General features: G+C 42.0%; 1 long non-coding RNA gene across 1 annotated transcript; it reads right to left on the bottom strand.

Annotated features, from left to right (window-relative positions):
- Positions 1-442: 442 nt before the first annotated feature.
- On the bottom strand, positions 443-9,846 carry LOC118238774. The gene is made up of 2 exons (XR_004769864.1): positions 9,324-9,846; positions 443-2,850 (listed from the first exon to the last, which is right to left on the bottom strand). It is a non-coding gene; the product is annotated as an uncharacterized LOC118238774 (long non-coding RNA).
- Between the last annotated feature and the right edge of the window lie 284 nt (positions 9,847-10,130).

The following is a 10,130-nucleotide window of genomic DNA, read 5'->3' as shown; positions in this document are numbered from 1 at the left end:
CTATTACCTATTCCTGGTGCAGGAATTGGCTTTTAGGAGCCCATTCCCGATGGTGGGATACCTTGTTAAGCCTTGATACAGGGAGGAGGAGCTTGGTCCTGCCTCAACTTGATATGCCAGACTTTGATGACTCCCTATGGAAAGCCTTACAGCCTATGAGGAGTGGATGGGAGTGTGGGAATGGTAGGGGTAGGGGCAGGAGAAATGGAGGGAGTGGGAACTGGGGTTGGTATGTAAAATGAAAAATAATTTTTAAAATAAGACATGTGTAGTGCAAACTGAGGTAAGAATTCTGCTGGCTGGCTGTTCTGCTTTCTGATCTTTCAGCTTCCATCCTCTAACATCTGACTCCGGATTTTTACTATTAAGACCAATTAGGACTCATGCTACAGTGCAAAGTGTCTTAAGTGTTCCCAGCTACATTTCAGTAAAAAAATGAATGTACCAATTCCAGCACAGTTTTATTTACAGTTCTTTTTGTTTTTATCTAGCATACAGTCAAAACATTGCTTTTTAAAGTTAACTCAGGTCTCTTTTTTTTGCATTAAATAATGTAGCATGAAATACAATGTTTTTGCTGAAGTATTGCTTAGTGAGAGACTCTTTGCTTAGTATAGTGAAGCCTTTGGTTTGTTCTTAAGCACTGAGCAACAAAACAAAGAAAGAAAAATATACAGTATACAGCCAAGGTAGGACACCCCTGGCTCTCCTAAATTAATGAGTTGTTTGGGTTGGTGGTCTTGCAAGTAACTGAAACTCATTTTAAAGACTGACATCAAGAGATGTGTTAGTTTACAGTCTACCAAAATAACTTTGCCATACCTTAGGTGGCTTGAAGCAACCGAAACTTATTTTTTTGCAGTTCTGGCCCAAAGTCTGAACTCAAAATGTTGTCAGTGCTCTTCTTCACTGGAGGCTTCAGGGGAGAAGTTACTCTTCACTCCTTCTGGATTTTTTGATCTGTGCATGCATCACTGCAATTGCAATCACTACCATCGGTCACATTGCTGCATCTTCTCTGTGCTCTTCTGTATGGTCACCTAAGGCTCCTTATCATCAGTGATGTCATCCCCTTGGTGACACCCACTTGTTATTTTAAAATAAATAAGGGAATCTCCACAGGCTCTGGATATTAGGATATGCTTGGACCTCTTGGAGAATGGTGTCCATTTGGTTCTTGTCAAACTGATACAAATCTAGATGTAATTAGAAGAGTGAACCTCAACTGAGAAAATGCCTCAAGCACAGTGGTTCTTCACAAACTTCTTTTGACAAACCTCTATCTCCACCATTATTTACATTAAGATTCATCACTGTAGCAAAATTACAGTTATGAAGTATTGATGAAAATAATTGCATGGTTGGGGGTCACCACGACACGAGGAACTGTATTAAAGAGCTGCAACATTAGGAAGGTTGAAAACCACTGCTCTAGAAGATGGCATTTTCTTGATTAATTATTGATGTAGTAGGAGGTCCCAGCCCACTGTAAAAAGTATCATCCTGGAGCTGTAGTTGTTGTGATATCCAAGAAAGCAAAGTGAGCAAACCTTGGAGAGCAGCCCAAGAAGCAGCATTCCTCCATGGTCTCTGCTTCAGTTTGTGCCTTGAGGTTCCTTCCTTGAGTTCATTCCTATTTCAACTTTCCTTCATGATGGACTATAACTGTCAAGTGAAATAAACCCTTTCCTCTACCAGTTGCCACTAGGCAATGTTTTATGACAGGAAAACCAAACAGAAATCAAGCTAAGAAATCATTTGAATTGTCGCATTGGAAGTCAGCAGTTTGCAGGGTTTGTTTTTATTCCTGTACCAAGTTCCCTATATTGAGCTTTCACCTGTGGGCTCTGTGTCTTAACTTCCTCATGATAAATTCTCCCCATTGAATTGAGCCCATTTCATAGGTGTCATTCTTCCAGGATGATTTTCCAGAGATGGGAGCATCACCCAAATGTTACTAGGTAAGCTGTGCTTAAAAATTATGCTTAATAAAATTCTCATTTAAATGATTAAAAAACACTCAATATTGCCTTCTACATTCCCCCTTTCCCATGGAAGCCAGCATAAAGTTCCCCCTTTCCCATGGAAGCCAGCATAAAATAGTTCTGAAGACCATCAGCTGGACAAAAATTCTATCTGTGTTCAAACACAGACCTCTCTTAAGTACAGTATCTTATGCAGGCTTTCTATGCCTGCATTTTTCCCCATAGGCTTTCTGAAGATCTTACACAAAGGCAAGGAGGCACTCGTGAGCAGTGTCTGGGATGAAGGGTGACTGCACCACCAGCTATCAGTCTGAGCCATCAGTGTGCCCCCCTCTCAGGGTAACTCCGTAGTGGGAAGCTCAACTCTCCATCCACTCTCACAGTATTTTGTGGTTAAAATGTTTGCAGAAATTTCAAGGGAAAATCCAAAGGTACTGGATAGTTCTGACACAAAACACCCGCCACAGATAATATAAAGGCATAAGGAAGAGTGTAACTGAGTGAAATAAAAATCGCCATTTTAGAATCAGGAAAATTGGTTCGTTCTAAGAGAGAAACCCTGCTGTTCGGAGAATTTGTTCACCTTTAGGTCACTGGTTCTCGTTCAACTTGTGACAAAAGTAATTGAAAATCACTGTCGTTTAAAAACTCTTCCATGCCAACTTAGGAAACAGTTGTTTGCCTCACTCTGGTTAGAGGTGACAAAGCCCACATCACAGTGAACATTCATCACACGGAATGTAAGTTTTCAATCAGTGACTTTCTTCAGAGATCTCTGAGAGGCCTGGTGGGAGACAGAGGGAGTGTGTAGCAAGTTTCCTCTGCTGAATTTGATATGGATGTAAGCAATTATACTTCATAAATCCTATGGAAAAGTTGACACCATGAAATTCTGGATAAAGATGTTGAAGTTCAATTTAAAATTATTTTATACTCTGAATACCTTAATGGATCATATTGAAGGACTATATACTATTTAAAACTTTGACAAGACATAGTCATAGTAGGCACCTCAAAATATAAATTTACATGGTAAATACTTAATAGTAAATAAAATTGTCATCTTGTTTCTTTCATGTTCATGTGCCTGCTAACCAGAAGAACTGTAAGTAACAATACAGTGAAATTTAAATGTGTTTTATGAATATAGTGCTCAAATAGCTTTTAATGCTAATTATTTACCACTACCAACACAGCTAAGAGTCACATAACATCTACAGTGTGCTAGATATTATCTGATCAATGTATTAAGCTACTAAATATTCTTATGTAAGGAACACATTTTGAAAAGCCAAGGAGCCCAGAGGTAAAGTGAATTTCTAATGTTATAAATGTTAGAAATTGTGGCAGTCAGGACACAATTGTTTTTAAATCAACAAGTTTTCCTTGTCCTGTTGAAATCCTTGTTCTGTCCTAACATAGATTTCCAGCCTCCTACCTGCCACACTAGCCAAACTCCATTGGGAAGAATCTATGATAGCTTCAGAAATAAGTTTCTCAGACCTACTATCATTTGTTCTATTTACTCTGTGAATATACAAATCTCAGCTTCATTTCAATATTTAGAATGGCATCCACAGGCTCCGCCCACCTTTTTGCAGCATCAGCTAGGTAGGTGCCTTTTGATGAGCAAATATATGGTGAAGAAACGGAAAGAGAAAGAGAAAGAGAAAGAGAAAGAGAACGGCTCATGTGTCATCCAAAGAGGCAAAACTGAAGACGAGAAGACAGTGAGGAACAGGATGATGCTGGTGGCCTGCTTGCCATCTGGGGCTCGGATGACCTCTGGGCCCAGATTGCTGTCAAGGGCCATGTCTGGGTCCATGGTACTATCAAGGTTGTGGTCTGTGTTGACATCCATGACCCATGATGCCACCAAAGGCGACAAGGCTGCTTGGGGTCTGGGCTACCACCTGTGGCCATGTTGGTGTCCAAGGGCTGTGCCACTGTCAGGGCCATGGTCTGTGCTGCTGCGTGGGGCCATGGTGATATCTGGGTCTGAGCTGCTGCTGAGAGCCATGTCTGGCGCCCTTGGCCCATATTGTTTTGTGTTCATGTGTCTCATGGCTATAATGCTAAATAAATGCTCCCTGTGAACGGTGATAAGACATGCAACCAAAGTGGAGCTGTTTGACAGTGGATCATCCTTTCGAGAAATCCCAAGGTGGTCATATTCCTATACACCATGTTGGGTATTGTTGGTATTTCATGCATGGGATCAGCTACCAGATTGAGTCGATGTCCCCTGCCCCTAAATGGCCACTAGCCTGGTGAAGATATTACAATTTTTGAAGGTACTACTTTGGGGGCAAGGATATAAGCAGGCTGTGATGGCAGTTGTATGGGGCATTGCTGTCAGTTATGTGTGCACAGAAGGCCCTTGGCCACACAAGGAAGGAACTACAATGGAAAAAGGCATATAAAGACTCCTTCCTGGGACCCAAAAGCTACAACCCACAGAAATACAGAATAAGGAGGAAGGAGAAAGCAGAAGTGACAGAAACTACTTTTTAAGTTCAATTTCTAATATAGTGGAAGGGACAATTCACAATACAGCAGGTCTTAATGACCAAGTGCAAGAATATGTGACAATCCAGGAATACTGTACACCTGAACTGTTTGAATCAGGACTTCTCTAGGTGTGCATGTGTGGCGTAGGAACATGTACACACATCCAGTTGTGCTTACTTGTATAGCACATGTGAAGGACAGAAGTTGACACTGTGTCTTCATTGTCTACATTTTAAAAATCATATTAAAGTTATTTTATGTGTATGGGTGTTTTTTCTTCATGTACGAATGTGTACCACATCTGTGCCTGGTGCTGCAGAGGTCAGAAGAGGGCATCACATCCCCTGGAACGGGATTTATGGATTGTTGTGAGTCACTATGTGGACATTGGGAACTGAACCCATGGCCTCAGTAAGAGCGGCAAGCACTCTTACTCCCTGATCACCTCTCCAGCCTACTTTATCTTGTTTTGAAAGATGTATTTTTTATCCTTTAAAATATGAATATGTGCATGTATGTTTTTGGGTATGATGTGCATGGAAATACAGGTGCCTAAAGCACACAGAGGTGTCACACCCCCCTACAGCTGGTTGTGAGCACTCAGATGTGGGTGTTTGGAACTGAACTCAGGTTCTTTGTAATAACACTATGTGCTTTTAATTGCTGAGCCATCTCTCTAGACCCTCCACTTTATTTTTTGAGACAGGGGCTCTCACTGAAAATGAAGTTCTGCATTTCTTCGAGACAGGCTGGTAAGTAAGCTCAGGGATTCACTTCTTTGCACACCCCACAAATGGTGGGGTTACTGGCATTTGCCGTTACGCCTGCTTTTATAGGTCTGCTGGGGATCCATCTCCCCACCTCAAGGAAAGGTTGTTTTAGCAAAGCTTGAAATTATTTCTTGCAGCGTGACTCACAAGACTGTGGGACACAGAGATGTGTGATTGGCATGAATGCCCTGTAAGTAGAGAAATCTGAGGAATGCAACTAGCACTCCTCCTTGACATGCAGAATGTGTAACACGAGGGAGTATGGAGTCGCCCGTTCTGATTGACTGGGTCATAGAAGCTATTACAGATACTTGGTTGTTGACAGCTGAGGTCTATGAATGCCAAGAACTGAAGACTACAGAGGAAGAATAAGGATTAGAGAAATGGGAAAGGCCTCATAGGACTTTGTTTTCAGTAGAGTTAAGAAGCTAACTGAGTAAGGGATTTTAGGACCGAAGTTGGAGCTTTAGTGGTTTTATTGAAGCCCCATGATGGAATGCAACCCTTAAGGGGCAAGAGAGGTTGTGACAGGTAAAAATAATTTAGACTATCAAGTAAATCTGGTTTATAAAGTGGAAAAAAAAAAACCTAGATTCTAAGCAATAGTGAAGAGGCTATACTAAAGGCCCTTCTCCTATAATGAGATTGATGACTACCTTATATGCCATCCTAAAGCCTTCATCCAGTACAAGATTAACTAAAAAAAAAATCTGTAGCCCTTTGGTGGAGAAAGAAATCAGAGAAACATCACCCTTTACAATAGCCACAAACAACATAAAATACCTTGGGGTAACACTAACCAAAAAAGTGAAAGACCTGTACCATAAGAATTTTGAGTCTCTAAAGAAAGAAATCAAAGAAGATACCAGAAAATGGAAAGATCTCCCATGCTCTTGGATAGGCAGGATCAATTTAGTAAAAATGGCAATTTTGTCAAATGCAATCTACAGATTCAATGCAATCCCCATCAAAATCCCAACACAATTCTTAACTGACCTTGCAAGAACAATTCTCAACTTTATGTGGAGGAACAAAAGACCCAGGATAGCCAAACAACCCTGTACAATAAAGGAACTTCTGGAGGCATCACCATCCCTGACTTCAAGCTCTATTACAGAGCTATAGTCCTGAAAACAGCTTGGTATTGGCACAAAAATAGACAGGTAAACCAATGGAAGAGAGTTGAAAACCCTGATATTAACTCACACACCTATGAACACCTGATATTTGACAAACAATCCAAATATATATGCTGGAACAAAGAGAATATCTTCAACAAACAGTGGTGGCATAACTGGACGCAAACATGTAGAAGACTACAAATAGATCCAAGCCTTTTGCCCTGCACAAAACTTAAGTCAAAATGGATAAAAGACCTCAACATAAACCCAGTCACACTAAACCTATTAGAAGATAAAGTGGGAAATACCCTTGAATTAATTGGTATAGGAGACTGCTTCCTGAACATAACACGAGCAGCACAGACACTGAGATGAACAATTAATAAATGGGACCTCCTGAAAATGAGAAGCTGTAAGGCAAAGGACATAGCAAGACAAACGGCAGCCCACAGACTGGGAAAAGATATTCACCAACCCCACATCTGACAGAGGGCTGATCTCCAAAATATACAAAGAACTCAAGAAGCTAGTCTCCAAAACACCAAACAATCCAATTAAAAAGTGGGGTACAGAACTAAATAGACAATTCTCAATAGAGGAATCTAAAATGGCTGAAAGACACATAAGAAAGTGTTCAACATCTTTAGCCATCAGGGAAATGCAAATAAAAACAACCATCTTACTCCTGTCAGAATGGCTAAAATCAAATACACTAATGACATTTTATGCTGGAGAGAATGTGGAGAAAGGGGAACACTCCTCCACTGCTGGTGGGAGTGCCAACTTGTACAACCACTTTGGATATCAGTATGGCAACTCCTCAAGAAAATGGGAATGAGTCTACCACAAGATCCTGCAATACCACTCCTAGGCATATACCCAGAAGAAGCACATTCATACAACAAGGACATCTGTTCAATGATGTTCATAGCAGCACTATTTGTAATAGCCAGAACCTGGAAGCAGCCTAGATGCCCCTCAACCGAAGAATGGACAAAGAAAATGTGGTACATTTACACAATGGAGTACTACTCAGCGGGGGAAAAAACAATGGAATCTTGAAATTTGCAGGAAAATGGATGGAACTAGAAGAAACCATTCTGAGCGAGGTAATCCAATCACAAAAAGACAAACATGATATGTACTCACTCATATGTGGATTTTAGACATAGAGTAAGGGATTACTAGCCTACAATCCACACTGCCAGAGAGACTAGTAAACAAGGAGGACCCTAAAAGAGACAAACATTGTCCCCTGGAGAAGGGGAAAGGGTCACCATCCCCTGAGCAAATTGAGAGCATGGAAAGAGGGAGAAGGGAGCTATGAGAATGAGAAGGGAAGAAAAGGAAGAATGCAGAGGTCATGAGGGAGCAGAAAAGTTGAGTCAGGTGCAGATTAGAAGAAAGGATATGGGATAGGGTTTTAGTTGGGGGGTGGTAGGGGAGGAAAGGAGGGAGAAGGGAACTGGGATTGTCATGTAATTCAATCTTGTTTGTAATTCAAATAAAAAAAGCATATATAATATATATATATATATATATATATATATATATATATATATAATATATATATCCTTCATCCAGTAGCTGATGGAAGCAGAAGCAGACACCCACAGCTAAGCACTGAGCTGAATTTCTGTAATCCAATTGTAGAGAGGGAGGAGTGATGAGCAAAGGGGTCAAGACCAGGTTGGAGAAACCCACAGAAACAGCTGACCTGAACAAGGGGGAGCTCATGGACTCCAGACTGACAGGTTGGAAACCAGCATAGGACAGATCCAGGCCCCCTGAATGTGGGTATCAGTTAGAAGATTTGGGCAGTTTATAGGACCTCTGGTAGCAGATTATTATTTATCCCTGGTGTACAAATGAACCTTGGAGGCCATTATCCAAAGAGGGATACTCTCTCAGCCTAGGCTCTCCCCCAAATTATGTTGCAGACTTTGATGATCCCTCATGGAAGGCCCCACACTTTTGACAGAGCAGAAGAGGGATGGGATGATGTTGGTGGGGGGCATGGCAGGATGAGAGGGAGAGGGAACTGGAATGGATATATAAAATAAGATTGTTTTGGCCCCAGGATCTGCAGGCAGACTGACTCAGTCCCTGAGGACCAGGGGATCCTGACTCTGCTGAGATCGCTGGGCTATTCTGGCCCCCACAGAGTGCAGAAAGTGCAGAGGTGAGCTGCTTCAGCCCGAGCCTTGGGTCTAACTTCCATCTATTTGCCCACCCTGGCAAACCCTGCCCCGGGATCTTCGACAGGACGACTCGACCCCTGAGGACCAAGCAACCCAGAGTCTGCTGACATCTCTGTGCCAGTGCTGCTCTCACCCACCTGGAGAGCGAGTGCCTCAGACCTGCCTGCACCCAACTTGAAATCCATCAGAGTATCAAAGTCAACTGCACACACCTGAAGAGAACACAAGACCCATACACACCAGGAAAGGAAGTGACACCAACTGTACCCACTGGAAGAAGAGATGGGAAGACGACAATATAAGAACACATCCAACAACAGGAAAACCAATATGACACCACCAGAGTCTAGGGACTCTACACCAGCAAGACATGAACATCTCAACACAGAAGAAGCAGAAGAGAACAACCTTAAAAACAACTTCATGCAGATGATAGAGAACCTAAGAGAGGAAATTGGAAAATCCTTCAGAGAAATAGAAGAAAAGACAAACCAAAAGATGCAAGAAATCAAGGAAAGCCAAAAAAGCCAAGAAAATACAATTAAACAGCTGAAGGAAACAGTTCAGGACCTAGGTATCATCTGTCTAGTTTCCTGCTCAAATTCCTCTAATCACAGGCTCTACAAGATCAAACATGTTTCCTGCAGTAATTCACTTCCTGGCACTCTCCTGTTTCCTCGGACAGCATGCATACTAGTTTCTTTTCACTCCTTCCCTTTCCCCTTACTGTCTTACCTGAGCTGCTCAATTCCCCATTTCAGAAACTCTTTGCCTGGAATGCTCTTCCTCTATGGCGGCTTCTTATTGCAGTACAACATAAATGTCAGTACCAAATGACATTCCTCGAACACTTGAACTGAAATAGGTGCATCTGATCAATATTAATTCTGGTACTCTTGCTTCACGAGAATGTGACACTTATGACTCGGGACTTAAGGTCCCATTTAGCTGCACTATGTGGGCAAGGGGCTGGCATATGGAACTTGAGGTAGACTAGGTTCCTGATCTTGTGGAGCTAACATTTTAAAGATTAATAAATTGTGTTCACTGTTGCATAGACGAGAAGGGCTGAAATAGTCTATTCAGAAAGAATTAAGGGATTCTGAGACGAGCTAGCATTTGTAATGAAACCTGAGTTGTAGGAAGCCGGTTCCTACATTATCCATTACAATAATAGGTGCCTGAAGACACCAAGATGTAAATTACTTCACAGGCGCTGGGTAATTTCCATTCCTTTGATCTCTGCCTATCCCGTGGCTCATTTTGGCCTGAGGAGCTGAAGCCATTCATAGGGTAACACGTCCCAGGCGGCTGGCTAGCCTTTATAAGGGATGGTTTTCTTGGTTTAGTGTCTCCGCTCAGTCTCCGCTCTGGGAAGCTTATGCTCTTTCACTCTCAAGATGCATTAAAGCTTGTCTGCAGAAGGATCCGAGTGTCCCGTGTATGATTTCTTGCTGGCGAGAAATACAGAGCGCGCGGGACACTGAGTGATGGCTGGAAAAAAAGTAGGCACAGAGAACCCATAGAAGAGAATTCCCAACA

Source organism: Cricetulus griseus, chromosome 4 (assembly GCF_003668045.3).
Source record: "Cricetulus griseus strain 17A/GY chromosome 4, alternate assembly CriGri-PICRH-1.0, whole genome shotgun sequence".
In the NCBI taxonomy this organism is placed as follows: domain Eukaryota; kingdom Metazoa; phylum Chordata; class Mammalia; order Rodentia; family Cricetidae; genus Cricetulus; species Cricetulus griseus.
The sequence above is the reverse complement of the archived record's forward strand: the minus strand, read 5'-3'. Positions and strand labels throughout refer to the sequence as shown.